We start from the raw sequence: 20,545 nt of genomic DNA on the forward strand, positions 1-20,545 counted from the left end.
TCGGCTATTTTTCTTCCGAACCCTTTGTGGTTTCTCCCGGAGGCGGTGGAAACTTGCAGCGGTGCGCCGACCTATTTACCTCCAAAACGAGACAGCGTCAAGGAAGGATGTGTTTTTAAGGGCAGCGCTCGTGATCTATCGGGGCTTTCACAGGGTTTAGCGCCCTGGCTGCTGGTGGAGGAGAGAAGGAACGGGGCAGCACAAATAGTTTCTGTCTGATGCATGACTCTGCTCTTTCTATAATGGTAACTGAAGATTGGGGGCTCCAGAATAAAATATTTTCCTTTTCTCCAGTGAAAGCAAAACAAATTATGTAAATTTGCAAGGGATAGCAGTTAGGTGGAAAGCACTAAAAAAATAAAGTAAAATCAGCTCCCATATTTTTGAATAAACCAACATTTACACTGGTCTGTGGATTTTCAGTGAGTTTAGAGACTGCTGGCATTTCAGAAAAGAACTCGGCTGGAATATATGATTAATAAAAATGTCATTAATATTCTGTGGATATTGATCTGAGGAGTTTGTGCTAAAATCCTGGGCTGTTAAAACTACTACACATGTACAGTCCCCTGCACATCTGGATTTATCATTGGCATAAGGTTGAGACAGGTATTCACATTATAGTACATTTTATTTAGATTTATGTGAGATTCATGTGAATTAACAATAACAAAAAATGTAGTGTTCAGCTGACATCTGTCTAACAAACCAGTGATTGTAGACATTCTGTGTCCAACTTAATAATCTGATTAACAGTTCAAAAAGCCGATCTCAACTCAGTAAGAACCTTGTTTTCAAGGTTTAATACACCAGGGCAGATAGAGCTTCTCTAATCAATAACGCTGTGGTTGGATTTGCATTTCCCTTCTCATAACTTCATTCTCATATGTGAATCTTTTCCAGGCCAATTGTCAACAGACCAGAACAAAAAACGTGTTTCCAGCAAAGCATAAAATCTACAAACCTTTTAGCCCATTCTGTAAAACTGAATCTCCATTTGTGTATTTTGTCAGCAACACATGATCCCCCCCCCCCAAATCACTCTACAGGTATTAACTCTTCAACAACTTTTGTCTTCACGTGGCATTCACTGCCAGATTGATGCAATTCAATAGATTGTTGGGTCTGAGCGGGAGATCTCTATTAAGATAGGCCTGAGTGACTGCAGGCTTCAAGAGCTGAGCTCACTGTCCTCAATAATGGCAAGCAATTCAAAACCAGGCTGTAACAGGACTGGGAGGAAGACGAGCGCAGCACCGGCTGAATAAAACCCCGGGGAGACTGTTCTGCTTCACAGAACATGGTTCTGTATTTATGGACTCTTTTGTCCTATTTATGGACTCTATTAGAACAAAGGGACGGCCGTTTTTTGCTTTATTTATTTCATTTGTTTGGAGGGTTTTCTGTGCGCGCATCCATCAATTCCAACCGACTTTATCGTTTGCAGCTGGAAATCCCACAGCACAGAGAAGATAAAGACAATGCTAACGTAACAATCTTGCTCTTTATTTCGTACACATTTGCCGTGCTATTTAAGATTTTCCTCGAGAATGTCTTTCACACCAGACGAGATTCATTGCACGTCTCAGGCAGCAGCGACAAAGGCTGTTTGGAATAAACAGCTTATTGGATATAAACAGCAGCTTGAGGTTAGGGTTTCAGTACACAAACAAATAATACCTCCGTGCATGCGGCCAGTAAGCTCTGACAAGACTGAACATTATTCTTCCATTTAGAAAAAAAAAAGGTTGGGTTGGCGGAATTTGTTTATGATTATCATGAGTGGCAGCAGTTAGCTGTCCACTGCTCTAAAAAAAAAACCCCAACAACAGACAGACCAGTCTGTGCACATGCTTCTTTTGCATAGCAAATTTTCCGTTACAGAGAGGCTGTTTACATTTGGGTTTAACATCCAGTCACAGTTCACAGTTCTTTGTTGCCCACTGGATTCCATTTTAATGCGCCGTATATTTGAAATTGATGACGTATTTCTCGTTTGTAAATGTCAGAGCGTTCAAATTTGTAATTCACAACCCGAACTGTCAGGCTCGACCTGACTGTGTTTATTCGGGCTCATATTATTTAATCATTCCAGCAGATTGGAAAGGGTCAGGCTCTGCGCTGCGGGGAATAAATGAACTGTGCAAGCAAAAAAAAAAAAAACAATTGGAGAAAATAAACCCAGAGGAGCAAGTTTGTAGCCTGCAATCCAAATCTAAGTATCCTGCTAAAGAACTGGATTGTCTTTGTATGCAAACGACGCATTAATCACCCAATACAAATCTGTGAATCACTTCTGTAAAAACTTGTGATCCCAACATGATTAGGGAGCAAAATAATTACAGAGCCTGGGAGTGTATTTTCTCCCAACTCAGCTGTTGTCCATCGTTAATGTATTCCGAAAGACATTCAGCTTGCTGATTATTCTCACTTTTTTTCTCACTCCGGTCGGTCACCGGGGTCACGTCACAGATTGTGGGGAAGTAAATGGTCCGTTTTTCTCTCCGTGAGCTGGACATGTCGTCATGATTTCATTCGAAGTAGCTGTGAAGCGGCAGGGCGTTTTCTGTGGGGTGCTGCTGGCCGTGCATCTTTCTGACTCTGGGCTGCGTCCAGAAAGTAAATTGTCATTTCTGTTCGAGCTGCCATATTAGCCAGCCAAAAAAAAAAAAAAAAAAAAAGGAAAGCATCCAGCCGTCTCTCTAGTTATCCACAGTTTTGCAGTGTTTGAGATTAGCTGCCTCTTTTTCTTTTTTCTTTTGCCTCCAGCCAGCTGCTTTTAAACACTCTCTGTGTCCCAGAAATAGTTCTACATTTTTGCATGATTTCTGTCTTTTACATTTTGTTTCCCCCCCACCCAGCCTAAAGGTAAAAACACTGAAGACTTGTTTTCAAAGCGTAGAGGCAAAAACACCCGCAGGGACAATACAAAGCATCACAAAGAGTGAGGATGGGGAGAGGCGGTTGTACAGCATGCTGAGAAAGGAGCCTTCAACTGTGCCCTTGTTTTAAATATGGGACACTGTATGTGAAATATAAACACGTATCGTAGGCTGTCCCTTACTTGGTCTAAACGTCTGAATCATCTTTGACTTCCCTAAACGTACTTGAACACGCTTTCTTCTAAGCATGAAAGCAGATCAGTTGTCATATGATTGTTCAGGTTTCAGGTTTCAGGTTTCTCTTTTCTTTCTTTACGCAAATGTCAACTCCATCCTTAAATTGACATTACAATGCAGTACTCAGTTGCGTTGTCATGTTTCATTTAATTTTTTAATATTCTCGTCAAACAAACGCCGGACTGTCTGTCACACAGAGGATTCCTGATTGGACAGCTGAAGAAGTGCGCCGTCCTCGGAAGAATCAGACGGTAAAGACAGGATTCAGGACTGAAACTCGATCCCTGTAAAAAGTGTCACTTCCAAAACCGTCATGATCTGGGCTGAGACAGGAGTAGTAAAACGGCATCTTAATATTGCATAGCTTCTTGTTTTCTCGCCCTCTTCTTTGGGTTGTTTTAACACCTTGACTTTGTGCTTGTCTTTAAATGTTGCTATCCTCTAACGTGGTTTATTTGAGTGGGTTTGGAGGGTCGGGGCTTTACTCCGCTGTCTCAGCGAGGACTCAGGAATTCTTGATCAGATATCCTTTCTTTCCCCTGCCGGCCACACCCATACTTTCATTAGGACGCTTACATGCAAGTACACTTGAAACTTTGAATTTTGACAGCGTAGTCTTGTCTAATTGTCTACATTTGAATGCATCACCTGCAAACATGTCTGCCTGTTTTGGTTATTTTACCTTTTAATTAACATATTTCTGTTCTCTTGGTTTTTCTAGTCCTGCCAACTTTGGACTCTGCTTTCTCTCCTTGGATTGAGCTCACCTGCCTGATCGTTGTATTTTCAACTCCCCCCCTGGTAAGTAAAGTTCTTGGCGAGCTTCATTCTTATGTGACTGTGACAGTGTCACATTTTGGAATACAACAGGGGCACTTGGAGATAGCAGAACTCTGCTGAGGTCTTTTCTATGCCTTCAAAAACTACAACCATTATACATGTCTGTATTTAAAAATGTGTCAATGTTAGAATTGCACCACCTCCGGTTCTCTCGGATGAAACCATAACAACTGGTTGCTGTATTGAGTTTTAGGAAGTGTGTGTCCCGGAGGATTACTGCTACCATTGAATGTGGATTTTGATATGGCATGATTGAATTGTCTGTTTTGCCACTATTGAATTTGGATCTGAACCGAAACCTGCCGGGTTTTTAAGGGTAAATGGTATTTAGGAGGCTAAATATCTTATCTTGCAATGAAAATAACAAATAATTTGTGCACCCGTCCCATATTTCGGATCCGCTCCAAAAGTTTGATTAAAATCCTGTAGTTTTCTTGAATCACAAACACAAACATCTCCTCCTCAGGGAAAGCAAGAACTGAATTTCTTTTAGAACATCACATCGCATCACCGTATGTTGTTAGTCACATATCTCACACCGACACACGTACTTTGACCCTGACCAAGTCGCACAGAGGTTTTAAACAGCTGACCACACTCCGATCCCGTGACCTCTGCGAGCATCTCCTGTTGAAAAATGAATGTCGTCTTCAAGGGTATCATGATGATACCTGTTGAGGAAGGGGAGCGTTATTGATCCTTTCTTGCCCAGTCGGTGTAGGAGGCTGAATCTGGCTCTGGACGTTAGAAACACGGCTGCCTATTCCCACTGAAGCCGTTCACATCTGGAAGCAGATTTGGCATTAAAGTTTCTTGCACTGTTCGGTTGTTTCCAATAGCACATTACCTATTGAGGTTGTCTTGTACTGAGAGTGCCGTCCTGCTCAGATGAGATGAAAATGGCTCTAAAAGAACAGTTTGGAATAGACTGTTGATCCTTTTTTGTTGAGGATGAGATGATAAGATTTCACCTTTTATTTGTGCAATTGTTTCACATCATATGTAACTGCAGGTTGTGAAATAATTTTCGAAAAATCTAATTGCAAGCTTAGACTCTTTTGAACCTGTTCTGATCTCAGATAATTTACAAGCACTTCCTGTTCTGTTTACTCAAAACCGTACGCGGTGTGATTTATTACCAGGTATTCCTCCTCAATTCTTCGAATAGGAAAATCATTCAGACCGAGCACTCAATAAAAAAAAAAATGAACCTGAAATTCTAGTAAAGCGCTGCACACCAGAGGCTGAACATTTCATATGGGCTCATATGAATTCTCTCTGCACCCGGAGCAAAGGTGCCAATTTTCGGTGACATTTTGCCTTGATGAGTGACGGGGGAATGGCATGTTCCTGAGTTAATGAGATTTATCCACAAAGGCCAGTCTGCTGATCGAATGGCATTTCTTCCTCTTTCAGACTGATCACTTAGTGGCCAGAACAACAGACTTTCCCCACAGGCTAAACAAGAGGACGAGACCCCATCTTCACACCATTAAATCCTTTCAGGAAAATGATGGTTATGTATTTAATAGTTTATTACTTTTACAGTAAAGAGCTGGTTCTTCATGGTGCTGCGAACATGACACGACTCTGAAAACAGGCGCAGCTATGTGTGCGTCCCGCGAGCTCAAGTGAACATGATAAATGGAACAGACAGCAGATAAAAGCCTGATAATAAAACAGAGAGCGCTCTAACAGAAACATCTTATGTGGAAGGAAAAACAGGAAAAAGATTGTTAATCCTTTCTAACCCTTTTTTGTTTTGAGAATATTTAGGGCCCGAGCACCAATGGTGCGAAAAACCTATTGTTAGTCAAAGAGTTATTATTATAAGGGCCCGAGCACCGATGGAGCTGAGAGGCAGCAGTGCTAACCACTGCACCATCTATCTTCCCAGGAGTTAGACAGCATTGTGTAAAATCTTTGGCCTACTGCAACCTATAACTCCACCGTCCACAAATATGCATTCAAATGCGACCAAAATTGCCACAGACATTCTTTGGATAGTAGATATACGTGTTTTCAAGGGGGTCAGCAGTGATATTAAATATCTTCCTGTAATGTGTAGCGGATGCAAAACTTTTTCAATTTCTCCAAATGTTTCAACTTCACTAAAAGTTGAATCACCATCAACAGGTGGAATCTGAACCATTAATAGCAACCTGGGTGAAGTGGAATCTTTTACCTGTTGAGTTAACCAGACTGTCGGTTGAGTCACTGGAAGCTCTGAGTGAACTCCGTGAAACTCTTTCTCCTGCCGCGACTCGTTCTTCAGCGCTGAAGATAGTCCAGCGGTCTACGACCCCGCTTCATGAGGACACGGGTTCAAGCCCCGCTCAAGGTAATCCTCATGGTTCATGGAGAGGGAGTCCCTCTAAGGGTAAGCCACAAGGTTTACGCTTTGTAAATGCAGTCATACTAATACCAAACCAAAGGTCAACGACAATACAAGACAAAAACCTAATACAAAAACATTAATAACAAAAATTAAAAGGTGTCTCTAACTCTTCTCGGATTTATGTCCAAACTACCACAAATGTTATCCCCCAAAATCCCATTAATACATTTTAATGCTATAGTATCACTTGTTTTTTCCATATTTCGGACGACATCCACAATATTTTTGTGCTAGCTGTTAAAACTAAACAAAACTGTCATCACAAACAAAGCATCATTATTGACATCTAATATTCAGAGCATTCAGAACAATCACTCAAAAGCTAGCAATAATTCACAGTTTGGTCCTTGTCAGCTGCTCAGACCTTCATCCTTCCCTGTTTTTCTTGCTTCCAATTTCAAGAACTGATTGTTCACGTGCTGCTTCATACGTCCCGCCTCTTGACAGCTGCCATTGTGAAGAGATAATGAGTGTTATTATCATCACCTGTCAGTGGTTTTGACGTTTGGATGACGGGTGTAGATCACATATAACATATGTGTATGTCTTTTTAATTTTGGGCTCGGGGATCTTTTTCTAAAGACACCGTTCACTGAGGACGACATACAACTGAACGTTGGTTATGGGTTCAGTTTAAAAGGTTGGAATTTATATGCGAGTTTTCCTGTGAGGCTTCTGTAACAGCCCCACAGTCCATCAGTTACTGTATTGATCGTCAGCCTTCGCAGCCTTTTTGCTTTCTAAAAAAAATAAAAAAAAATAACACAATAAATATAAAGATAGAGGGGGGTTGTTTGGGAAGAGTTCTCTGCAAATTGAAAATCCGTAGGCCTGGAAGTAAAAACTCAGATGGTCCCTTTTCCTAATCTGTGTTTCAATGAAGTCTCTGGCAACACAACAGGTCCTGGCAATCACAGCCACCGGAATCAGTTGGGGAAATCACTGAGCAGTCAATCAACAGCACCAATCGTAAGCAAGTTGAGTTCAATCAGGCCGGAAAAATCAATTTGCTCCATGTAAGGCATGTTAACGGCAGCGCTGCTAAAGTGAAACTATTTCAGACCGGATTAGTTTTGGACTGATTAGCCGGTTCTGCTTTACCACACCGCTGCTGCCACGCAGAGAGCGCCTGGCAGCCTGCGATGATTTAAATGCCGTTTGGGTGTTGTAGGTAAATCTCATTTAATTTGTTCCTGCAAAGACTCGCTGAAGATATTTTTAATAGTAAAACAGATTGGAAAAAAAAAAAGGAATTTGGAAAAAAAAAATTTAATGAAGAAAAGCCAGTAAAAGCGAGGTTATAAAATGATATCTTTTGCTCCATTTTCCCTTCACTTTTATAGCAGTTGTTTGTATACTCAGTTTTTCTCACCATGAGGGGACCCAGTCGATAAAGGAAAGGAACTGTGTCCTCAGCAGGAACAGCAGCACACATGTACAATGTTAAATTATTGAAGAAACTCAAACCTCAAATCTGGGGTTTTCCTTGAATGAATAAAAACAAGAAAAATATGAGCCACATGTAGATTTTGTAGAGACATTCTTGAATCCCTAATGGTGAATCTTTATGATTTTTGGTGAATAATCGGTCAGTCAATTTTTATTAAGAAAACAGTTGAGGAGACGGAGAAGAGTTTAACAGTGGCTGGATTCAAACTGGGCACATGGTAGTTGGATGGTTTGCATTTTAACCAGTTGGCCACCAGGATGCCCCTCGAAGTCCCGTTTTAATTCAGATGACTTAAATTTGCTTTCCTACTTCATCAGCAATCAGTGACAACTGTAGTTTAATGCAAAACACTTGTCCACAGACTCACCTCAGAGTCCTCACGATCGCCTCCTCTGTCCTTGCAAGGCTTTCAATTCCTTTTAAAGAAATGGACCTTAATCAGTTGGATTTTAGAGACATCCTCTGCTCTGAATAGCTTCCATTCAGAGCATTCAGGCTCGCAGCAGAGGACAGAGCTGCTTCATGCCTTTGTGAATTTAAGCTGCCCAGGGTGAAGAATTCATAATTACTTTTAAGGGCCCCGTGAAAGGTTTCCAATGACCCAAAGCACAATAACCTTTTATAGAGTAACTGTTGAGGTCCAGGGCAAGACCATTAGATAAACCTGGCACTTCTGCAAAATACAGGGTGCTATAATGGAGGGCCTGTTAAAACTACAATTAGGGAAATTAGTAGAAGCTAATGAAGCCACAGCAGCACTTAAATGCAGAATAATATACTCTGTATTTTAAAGGCTACGCAAACATAAACTTGTAGTTTCCAGAGTGAAAAAGCAAAGTCCTCCAAAAAAAAACTTCACAACTTTTAGCGAGTTTTTATGCAATATGTGAAAGTCAGGTAGACATCAATTACATTTTCATATTTTAGGATAAAACAAATCTAAATGAAATATTCCCTGTCTTGGAATGCAAGTCAAAAGTTTTCTGTTTTACTTTGCTTTTCACTTGAGTTGGATGTTCAAACGTGAGCCGGCTCCCAGTCTCATCAGAGACACGGCATTTTCTGCACAACCTTCAGAGACTTTGTGGTCAGTTTCCTTTGATCAGAATGACGTGACAGTCTGTCACCGGCTGTACATGAGATCAAATATCAACATATGACACATTATGTTGGTAATTTGTTGATGTGCTTTCCCAGCACCGGCAGGCAGGTCTTTATTTATAGTGACTAGTTGACAGCGAAAGATGCCAAAATGTGCTCAAGCACGGAGAGCTGTCATGTCGGCGATTGTGTAAACAACTCAGCGCTGGTCCATCCAGGTCATCTTTCTCTGTAACTTCATGCACAGTCACCTCCATTAAATAACGAGAAGCTTGAGATCTTAAAGTGCTGTTGACAATGGGTCATTATAATGAGGTAAGACTGTATTTATTTTACATATGAGTTTATTTAATTCCCTCCTGAGCCTCAGTAATGGTGGAGTCAGTCGGAGCTGAACTACTGTGAACGTTTGATCAAAAATGGGTTTTTTGGGATGGAATTTAGACATTAAATTGTTGCTGAAGTTGAAGAAATGCGCAGTTAAATAGTTTACACAGTACTATACAATTGAATGTGCTTCACTGGTGTAATTAGTGTTGAGAAATCACACCATCTCTTGGCACATTTGCATGAATATCAGTATTTCCTGCAGTGCAGAGGTCAAAAGAAGCTTCTTATCTCCTGACATATTTGCTTATGGTAATCATTATAATGTCTAAAAGCCTCAGTGCAACATTTGGGGAATTCAACTTTATTTTCTAGCCGAAAGTTAAATGAGAGAATTGATATCCCTCTCATGTCTGGGATGGTAATGTAGCTTAAACCTGTAATTAGGTAGCATAACAGCCTGGAAACAGAATTGACTGTCAGAACGGAACAAAATCCACTCAGCAGCACCTCTAAAGAATACAAATGAACATTAATACTTCTCATTTGTTGAATCAGTAGAAAAACTGAGTTATAAAAATGATGAGTCTACGCTGGGTTGTGGTCCAATGGGGAGGGGCTTTAAGACTAAAATGCGGCCGTATACCGTACGTAGTCTGTAGTCTGGTATTACCACAATCTAATTCGCTGTGTGATTATATGGCCACGCTCCACTGGGGATTGTCTCCAGTTGTTGCATCCTACTGGGCGAAGACCTTGAGCAAATTTTGAAACTATTAAAGCAGCTTTTCAACAATCTGCATTAAACACCAAAAACTGTTTGTTGTGCGCCAAAACTCTACCACCTCTGTCACTGTTGGAATTACTTCTACATCCTCTCACTTAGCCCTCCTCCCCCACTGGTCACTGATTGGTCCACCCTTCAGAGTGGCTGAGCAAACCTTAATGCGAACACGGTTTAATCACAGATTTGAAGCTTCGAGTAATAAGTGGGCGTAGCCGAACTGGAGCTCGTCTGTGCAAGTGGGGTGATACGACCCCTATTTACATTTATAGCAACCGCTTGGGGGCTGTAGTAGTTATGACAGGAGCAAAAGAGGAAGTCAGATGAATCATGTGTATGTTCTTGTCCCGTGTGAAAACCATGTACAAAATGTAACTCTTTTCTTCTACCTGACCAAGTGGTTTTGGTGTCTATAAACCGAATTAAACTGTGACTGTGTGATGTTAACTATGTCTTTATTGTTGATATCGTGACGACAAAGGTCTGGTACACCTGCCATCGGTACTCTCCAACAGTAATATTTGTCGTAAAATATTAAATGAGCTATTCTTGTTTAGGTATGAAGACATGTTGGTCCTCCAGAGTGCGCTGAAAACACTCATGTCGTTTTGGGAATCATTGGAACCGCACATATTTTGTGCAAATAGATGTTCCATCATAGACCTGCAAATAGTGTTTGCATATAACCAATAACTAATTGCATATAGTTCAGAGGCTTTCTAAGTAGATTCATGTTTTCATAACGCATAACATACCCTGTAAGAATTTCTCAGGATATTCTTAACATTTTATTAATTTCACCTTTACTGAATCGCTGAAAATGAAGAGCAACAACAGATATTAAATAGAGAAAAAAATTCAATGATACAGTTTGCAGGAGACAGCAGGATTACTTCCCGTACTTACAGTCAGATGCACTGAGACAAATGTTCCAGATAAACACACCTGAACTCAAAGCCTGAACAATCAATACGGCTCTTTTGATGAGATTTAAAAAAAAAAAAAAAAAAACTAGTTTTCTGAAACAAAAGAAAAAAGAAAAGCTCAACAAATGTTTTATTTCTAACAGGAGAAGGCAGCCAAAGGATGAGCTCTCCTCCCAAACAGATGGCTGCTCTTCACACGCTGCCAACAAAACACACAGAGGTAGACGAGGGCAAAGTGGAGCGAGAGCCAGGCTAAAGTGTCCGGCCACCAGTTCGGGATTAGGATGCCTGTGGTTTTTTGGGGCGTGCAAGAGTGTACAAGTCCACATTTGTCATCCTCTTAGTCCAAACAGTCTGAAATGCAAACTTCCAGCCTCTGAAAATGCTGAGCTGCAGACATGCGGCAGTGAACCCTTTGTTGTGCATATATAATTGAATGGAATATGAAATATTGAGAATAATGAGGAAACCAAACCAGCGCTAGAATGAGTGGCTCTCCATGGGCAGTCCAGTTAGTTCAAGGATGCAGGGTGCAAATATACATGATTGCAAATTCAGGAATTTTAATAACTTTCACATCCTGACCTGGGGAGTTTTTTTTTCTCCTTCTCTTGTTGTTGTTGTTGTTAGTTTGCAGATGCCATCTCTGTTTCCTACTTGCACACTTTCCTCGTTACAGTTGCACTTGTTTTTGCAACGGTGAAGGACTACGCTGCAAAATTGAATTTTAAGTGTGCCTCGTAGATATACAAATGTTATGTTGAAAATGATTCATCTACTTCTGAGAGAGATCACTCGACCGGACAGGTCAAATCAACTGTATATATGTATATATGTGGACTGTGCTGACAGGTCATCATTGTAAATGAGAATTGGTTCTCAATTGATTTTACCTGGTTAAATAAAGGTAAAAAAAAAAATATATACAGTTTGTTCTGCAAACGATGAATCAAAAAGAGGCTGACGCATACATGTGGGAACAATCATGTGAAATAGAGCAAACTTTAGTTTTTCAACATCTATTTAAAGGTAAATGCTACACTAATGCATGTCTGTTTATTTTCTATGCCAATAACATAAAAAAAAACCATATTGTCCCTTCAAAGTAGTCACCTGGTGCAGTGACACTCTGCTCTCAGCGCTCCTGCCCCACTTGAAACAATCCCTTTAGATCTCATACTATAAGCGTGTCAAGCAGCATCTGTGATTCTCGCTAGATCTCCCCCGCAGAGTCAAACTGGCGACCCTTCAATCTGAACTTATTTTTGGGGAACAAGTTGCAGGGAGCCCAATGTGGCACGTCGGGGCGGTGGGGGGAGCGATGATTGTATTGTCGTGGGTGAGAAACTCACCCGTACCACCTTATGTTATAGCGTGGCCCTGCTCTCTGCAGTCCATTCAGGAAGTCTGTCAGGGAGCACAGGTTAAAAAGATACAGAATTTAAAAAAAAAAAAAAAAGCGATAAAACTGACAATACAAAAAAAAAAAAGGCAGTAAAAATGTACAGTAAATAAAAATAAATAAAATAACGAGTTAGCAGTGCAAATACGGCGATCGAACACCATTATTTAAAAGAAAAAGAAAAAAAACTCCACACATTAGGGGGTTAAATGGATTAAATGTGTAAAGACATGATAATTTGGCTTTGCTAATTTTGCCACTTAAGAAAAGCGACATTTAAACTGTACTAAGAATATATAATATTACTGCAACATCTGTATTCTTAGGCCTCATTCGAACACTGCTATCACATCAAACACACACACACACACACACACACACACACACACACACACACACACACACACACACACACACACACACACACACATTCCTCCTCTTTAACGCTCCACACCGGCACACTGATAAGGTCCGACACAACAGATTCCACCCCACAGTTAGTAATCACCAGTTCCTCTCACTGTGCAGCGCTGTTTATTCATCCAAGCTGTCTCGCAGATCGTATCAGTAACACGCCGTTGACACTGTGTTGATACGAGTGGAGCCACTGCTGCTTTTTAATGAGACAAAACAACACACTCCTCCTCCCGTGGCAAAGTGTCTGTGAGGCTCTTAACAGATTTCTTACGCAGTCTCATGCCTCCTGCTGCTTGAGATGTAAGTCTGCTTCTCTGCGTGTTAGTGTTAGTGGTTGTGTTTGTGTTTGTGAGAGAGACAGACTAAACCAGCGAGTAGGAGGTCCACCGAGTGAAGCAGTGAGACAGATGGAAAGCGGGACGGCGACCAGAGAGGGTAAACACAACAAGATGCAGAGCATATGGAGAACCAGGTGGAAAGAAATCCCGTTTAGCTCGGCTCCAGCTCCTCGCCGGTGTGTTTGGTGCCCGCGCTCTCTCCTCGACGGTTATCGTGTCATTAATTAAAGTGCGTGAGATCTTCGGTGCTCGGCGAGGGAGCGAGGCAGCAGACATCAAACACAATCAGCCAGCTGCTCCCAAACATGCTGCTAGAATAAAGAAAAATAATGGAGGTTCCAATAATCACGATAATACCGCTTCGAAACCCGCACTGTCGCTCGCAATTACTTTTTCTGAATTAAAATAGCATTGACTTTGATCAAAAACACGATAGTGACTGAATTACGTTTTCTATCAAAGTGAACCGGAACGATTATTAATATGTTCAGAAAGGAGCAAATACTCCGAAAGACGAGACAAAATTATTCTTTTTCATGCTCTTTTATTTAGATTATCAACCCGTTGCCATGAGAACCCAAAAGGTCATTTCCTGCGATTGTAATGTTTGTCAGAGCTCTGGAGCGCCATGACAACCCGCATACAGGAGAAAAAACAAAGAAAACCAGTTTGATTTCGCGAGTTTCAGAAATAATTAGCCCGTGATCTTGAGATGACGGTGTTAAAATAATAACTGTAAATATGGCAGTTCTTGCTGTAACAAGAACCGCCGACACTCGGCAACGGCAGCATTAAACTATTTAGTTATTATGTTTATACACTCACAGCACTCATTTAGGACAAAAATAGTCTTCTCTAATACAGAAAAAGTCGCCCACGACTTCACACATTTATAGGGATTGTTTAATTAAAACTATGAGCCTTATTGTTGTCACACTGGCCAGTGAATGTGAAAACTGGTGTGTTGATAAATAGCGAATAGAGCTGTCATAAATAATGAAGAAGTTTATCAAATCAAGCCTGTTTTTATTCAATAAGACTCAGATCTTATTTGTATTCATTCTCTTCTCTTATCAAATCAAGTTTCAGTTTCCAGCTTTCATACTGTAACCATTTAAGACCTTATAAATGATGGCAGATGTGCGAATAAAGCAGGAGTCCCCAGGAAGTGTTGCTTTAGCGCCTTTTATCTTCACCCTTACACTTTACTCTACGTGTGAAATGGCTTTGAGTATAGATCTAAAAGATGATGAAAGTTCTGCAACATACGCCGGGGAAAATCCGCTTATTTATTCAGTAGCAAAGCATCAAAACCTTAAAGTTTCAGATGGAGGCCAGCAGAGGACGGCCGGGGCAGCGGGGAGGTCTGGAGAGCAGCAGGGGGTCTCCAGCTTTTTTGGAAAGCATATACTGTATATATAATACACTGTTTTAGTGTCTTTCAGCAAAGCTGTGTTCTGCATACTCTTTATTTTTACTTTCAGTAGGTACTGCAGCTCCCCTTACAAAGTATGTACTGTTGCATGAGGTATGTAAACATACTACTTTGTCCTAAAAATATGCACCTTGAACTTTGACCCTCTTGGTCATATCTGTTACAGTCCATTGCGTGACATTTGAATTAAAAGGAAAAAAAGATGCGATTTTGGAAACGAGTGCTACACTTAACGTCACTCCTCTTCTTCTTCTTCTTGTGAAAATGTGCCTTGAACTTAGACCTTCATGGTCGTATCTGTAGCTTGTCATTTTAAGTGATTGTGGGTCAGAACAGCTTGCTTACTGCGAACGATGCAGTAGGACATTTTCCTTATTATGTATTGAGACATACTAAATCTTTTTCCGGCATACTAAATAATACGGTCAGCTGGGTATTTGAACGCACCGTGAATCTCTTGCAGCTCCTGCGCTGCATCTGACTTTGACCTTTAAACTTTAACAAGATAAATTCTCCACTGGGAGAAATGAAATATGTCATAATGATTAAAGCCACTTCATGCAGGTTTTTGCCTTGTACCCGTGAATGTGTGACTCCCATTATACTTGACCTCAGTAGCTCACACCCACCCGCCCTGTCACTCATCTTGACTAGCTGTCTGCCTTGAAACAGCGTCTGTAGAGTCACCAGAGGAGCTGAAGAAAGCCGGCAGTGAACACAGACTCTGTAATTTCACAGACTATAACAGTATTTTCGAATATTTTCTGATTGTAGAACATATCCTGCACTTTATAATAAAATGTAATTTATTAGCTTATCTTGTAAAAAAAAAAAAAAAATTTAAAAAATGAAAAAAAAAAGTTCCCCAGTCTTGCCACATTGCAGGAGTTTCATTATTCTGTTATCATTATATTCTCAGTTTTTCTATCACAGACTTAAATATGCACAACAGGAAAGCAGAGATTCGTATCAGCTGCAGATAGTCTTTACTATCCCACAGGGAGATTTGTTTTCATGGTCAAAACATACACAAAGATATGAATAATACATGAGGACGTACACGTGGAGCACACCTTCAGTCAGGAAAAGTTTTTTACGTTGAGTACTTTTTGCAGCATTATGATTCTGCTCAGCCCACTCCCCCGACGTTGGCCTTTGCAGCCAATATTTCACGGTACGAAATCTGCTAACTTCCATTTCATAGTCCGCTAATGGAGCAATGCAGGCGGCTGTTCCAACTACTGATTGGTCTGAAGTGTGTGCGTGTGTGCGTGTGTGTGTGTGTGTGTGTGTGTGTGTGTGTGTGTGTGAGGAGCTGATGGCAGGTAAACTTCCCAATCACAGATTCCTTTGAGTAAACAAAAGAAACCAATACCGCGATGAGGCAGGCGGGCTCGACAAAAAAACAAATTTTTTTAGTTTTTAAGATGTAATCAAAGCTCTTGGACTCGCTTTGATTGTGCAAGAGCAGCAAAAATGACAGTTTCTGTTTCCGTAGTCATAAACAGAATACTAAATGGCAGCGTGGCAAAAAGCAGCTGCACTCTGAATGTAAAAAAGGCCTTGAAGAACATTTAGAGGTTGTTGTTTTTTTTTCTTGTTTTTTTTTCAGATTGTAAACCAGAGAAAATCTGAGAAACTTCCTTCAGATACTTCACTCTCACCGTGAGGTTACGACGGTACACCAGTCCTTTAAGGAAATCCTCAAGAATATTTGAGCTTTACTCTCTTTAAAAAAAAATATTGATCTGTTCGCATCAATTTTTATATCACTGCTGGTCTTTTTCAAAACCAGCCTGCACTTGAAGGTTGCTCACCAAGTAGGTAAAGATACAGTAAATACTCTACTTTATATTTTGGACGGGTTTTTTTTTTTTTTATCACATTTTCCAGGAGCCCTCTTTTTTGAGAGAAAATCTTCCTGTGTGAACAGCCTGACGTTGGAAATAGGTCACGTTATCATCCATTAACAATGATCAGATCCACATTATTCTTTCCATGATGTATTATGTAGCGTAGGTTTCCTGACAAAGATGTTGATAAACCCTTTAGTATCCGAGATTCATTGAATACAACAGCGAGGGAACCTGAAACCAGAGAATTATTCTTAATCCTTTTGGTATGCCTTAGAAATGGCTCGGCACCAATATTAATCCTTCCAACATTTCCTGAAAAACTAAGCAATAATTCGATTTCGACTGACTCCCAAAGCAAAACAGGAGCATTTTAAGCATCGTCTACAGGACAGATCCTCCCACCTACACAACAAGATGTGTATTTTTAACTAAAGACGGCCTGGAACAGACACACCAGTCCTGTGCCCTCATGATAACCATAATGAGCATGAGGTAAATGTTGTGAAATGGTTGCAGTTTTATTGGGCACCAAAACTACATCAGGTTAAATGTTGTGTACGTTATGTGCGTCCTGGGATGTATTGTGAGCTGGTAGATACATTACATAAGTCAAAACCACTCACTGTTGACTTTTGTCACAGACATGTTCCATGTAAAACTCCTTCCACCGAAACACCTTGCACCTTCCCGCTCCTTTCCCTGCAGTTCTTTATAGCGCGTCACCTGACGTCCTCCGTTGCTCCCGTCATAACTCCTACGACCACTCCAGGCTGCAAGAAACGCAGATACAGGTTGTTTTAACACCCTTCAATAATCACCCAATCTTGTGGTTTTAATGTCAAACAAACCACCTGTATGATCTTTTTCAGAATCTTTTTTTTAAGAGTTGGAGACTTTCTAAAAATGAAGGAGGACAAAACTGAAAAAAAATTATTTGTAGAAACTTGGGAGGAAATCCCAAACTTTCTTTCTCATTTCCCTGATCAGCGGTTTTCGTGCGACAAACTGAAATGCATCCGGGGAACCAATTTTAGCTGTTTCTTGACGACTTTATACTTTAGTGTCAACGCTGTCTGGAGGCGATTCGCAGCGACTTCTTGTTTGTTTTGTTGCTATTTCAAGAACATCTTTGACAGAGAGGGAATTTATGTCAGAAATTGCAAAAGCAGTAATTCAAACTTGTTTGATTCTTATCAACTTGTAATCTGATAAAAAAAAAAATCTTCCCCGAGCATTTCTCCAATTATAATGATGTCAAAACAACTTTAACAAGACGCTCAATAAATTAACACGTTAAAACACAGGCGCTTCCATAATTAACCAAAGCCTTCCAACCACTCAAACTCTGTAACAACACGAGATCACATTCAAATGTGTCACCGTCTACCTTCAGGAAAAAAGAACGTTTTCTTTCTCACTTCTTCCCTGCAGACCTGTTTGCCCTCACAGATAAAAAGAAAAGTTAAGATATCTGATCTATCACCCCCTTCCTCCGAACAGACGGGAGACGTAGGTCGAGGCGGGCGGACAAAATTAATTTCAGCGCAGATGAAAAACTGCCCGCATGACGACCTTCAGTGCAACACTGCAACACTGCAACGGAAACGCAACAAAAAGACAATGTGAAGTACAAAACCGCCACGCAGGAGAAGGAGTTCAAGCAACAGAGCAAAAATACGGAAGAGCACAAAGTGTAATTAAAGGAGTGGTGATACCTGAAGAGTTTTACACAGATATTTTCTGCAGAGATGTAAAATCTCTTTAAGTGAGGAGGTGTTTGAATCTGTTCACACTCGATAATAAAAACGTGTAAAAAAAAAAAAGCTGCGCCTACATTGTTCGGTTGGACAAACCAAACAAACTGCTAACAGCTCTGTTAATAATTGGGAGTTTGTAAAGCTGTCTGTCTTCCGGGTTTCGTCCAAAGCTGAGAAGCTAAACTACATAGTGTAATTTATACATTAAAAGTAATCTTTACTTGTTGGAATTCATAAACAATGCTTTGAAAATGCCTGAAATCAACTATTACCAATGAACCACAGGTTAAATGTATCCACCCTTTGTCATGGCGAACAGACGAACAATAAAGACATCCGAGTTTCTTCATCACTTCCTGTGGTTTCCGGTTTCCGCTATAAATGAACTGCTTAGCGTCTCTCCCCTCCTCAGCCTGCTGCGCTCCTTCCTCTTCACATTAACTCTCAGCCCTCGATAGCAGATTAGTTGCCATTGCGGTCCTAGACGAGTAATACCCCATTAGCCCTGTGAACCTGGAGCCACTGAGGCACAAAGAGCTCCATTACCATCGTACAGTCGTTAGGCTCTCCATGAATTCATCACCTCCGTCCTCGGCTGGTTTACCACAATAAACTGCCAGCGGTGGGCTTTTCAAACCGCTAAGTGATGAAATGTTCGGCGGCTGACATGGATCTCATTTCATACGTTGCGAGGCAGAGAGCTGTACGGCTTTTAGAAGATCGAAATGATGTCGAATTAACTACTGAGAGCTTCTACTTTTTTTGGACTGACGAGAAGCAATTAGAGGCGTTTAATCTGTACAGATGAGCATCAATTTGACAGTTTTACATGCGGGTGGGAGGGCTGCCATGAGACACGTTTACTTCCAGCAAAGTAAAGAGTCACCTTTAAGAGATCACATAATTAAGTGAATTAGTTGCCCAAAGCAATGCACATCAAAACAGAATACAAAAAAAAAATAATCTGAAAATACACAAAATTGACAACAATCTCATATTTTGTACCTGATTTTAAATGATGCATGTTGCTTCAGCACATTTTATACCCACTCCCAAAACATGATTTAAAAAGTAAAGCAAGAAACAAGAAATCAAGTATGAAAATATTTGATCATTTGTTTTCATACAGATGTGAATCGATTTGTGAGTTTGGATTTCAAGATGTTGTTGAACTTAAATATTCACTTTACCTCCCTTCATTGTATTTTACAAGGCTGCAATTATTACGCACATACATTAAGATTACAGTTACAGCTCCTGTGTTGACTGAACGTGACAGAAAGTGATGAAACTGATGGCTGGGAGACAAAGAATAATCGGACAATAAAGATAAATTCAAATTAATCACCACAACCTGAGCAGAAGTGTTCGGAAGAGAAGAACGAGCTGCTGTATTTTACCTTCCGTGAAATGAGAAATTCAGTTTCCCGCTGTTCTTCTCAGCAGGAGTTCGGCTGAGAGGAAGCCGGTGTTGGCAGCGACGGTCGAGAAGGACGTGAAGAAAGCAGAGAAGGAGACAACAAAAGGATCGAGGTGGATGGAGAGAGAGAGAAGCCTGGATATGGATGGTGAGTGGGCAGAGGGAGCAGAGGTTGTCTCTGCCTCTGATATAAATCCACCTGTTCCTGATCACGGCGTCATGAGCCGTTGTGGGGGGGGGGGGAATCTGCAGAGCAACTGCGGAGAGATTTTAGCAGCCTTCATAAATTTAACGCAGCGCTCACGGCGGCCAGCTATGTGGGATATTTATAGGGCCGCTGCGCCAGACAATAAGGCGAAGAGAGGAAAAGAAATCTGTAGGGGTCAACTACATCCAGTGATTACTCGCAAAACAAACCCACTGCGGAGGTCAAAGGTCACGACTCGGACTGATTTACCGAGCGCGTGTGATGTCGTTAACAGACGTACAGGTCAGACAGAGTGGTATCAATCTGAAAAACCAATTTCACTGGACCACGTCTTGTTTGTGGAGCTTAATCACATCTATCTGCAATTACATGTTTTGTCCTGCTGCAAATTTCCCCTCCGAGCGGCGGAGGCGAAGCTGAAGATGACGGCAGCGTTGTCAAATTCATCTTTTAATCCGCCCTACAAAAGACATTTATACAGTGAACCGAAGTCTTTGCGAGGACCAATTCTTCTCGCTCAGCTCCTGCAGCGCGACATAATTGTGATTGGCTCCCGTGAAAACATTTTTTCTTGGGCCCCCTCCCATCCCCGAAAAAACACAAGACCACACACATAACCACATTTAGCACATGCTGCTACCTTCTTGTCCATTTCTTGAACAGCTTCTTTCTAAAAGGTTGAACAGTCTTTGAAAAAAAAAAAAAAAAATCATTATTGCAATGCGAGCATTCCCAAATAACAAGGAGTGGGGTCATTTCCCAGCATG

At 40.9% G+C, this 20,545-nt stretch overlaps 1 protein-coding gene across 1 annotated transcript in view; it reads left to right on the plus strand.

Annotated features, from left to right (window-relative positions):
- The first annotated feature begins 3,840 nt into the window (after nucleotides 1-3,840).
- The window catches only part of LOC138195122 (contactin-associated protein-like 4), an 86,917-nt gene continuing 70,212 nt past the window's right edge, over nucleotides 3,841-20,545 (plus strand). The window contains exons 1-2 of the mRNA XM_069144208.1: nucleotides 3,841-3,920; nucleotides 19,597-19,718. The gene's annotated coding sequence lies outside the window, so the exon portion shown is untranslated. The remainder of the gene's footprint in view (nucleotides 3,921-19,596; nucleotides 19,719-20,545) is intronic.

This window comes from Embiotoca jacksoni, unplaced genomic scaffold, assembly GCF_022577435.1.
Source record: "Embiotoca jacksoni isolate LCO1_2020_lvr unplaced genomic scaffold, fEmbJac1.0.p SCAF_12, whole genome shotgun sequence".
NCBI classification, from domain to species: domain Eukaryota; kingdom Metazoa; phylum Chordata; class Actinopteri; family Embiotocidae; genus Embiotoca; species Embiotoca jacksoni.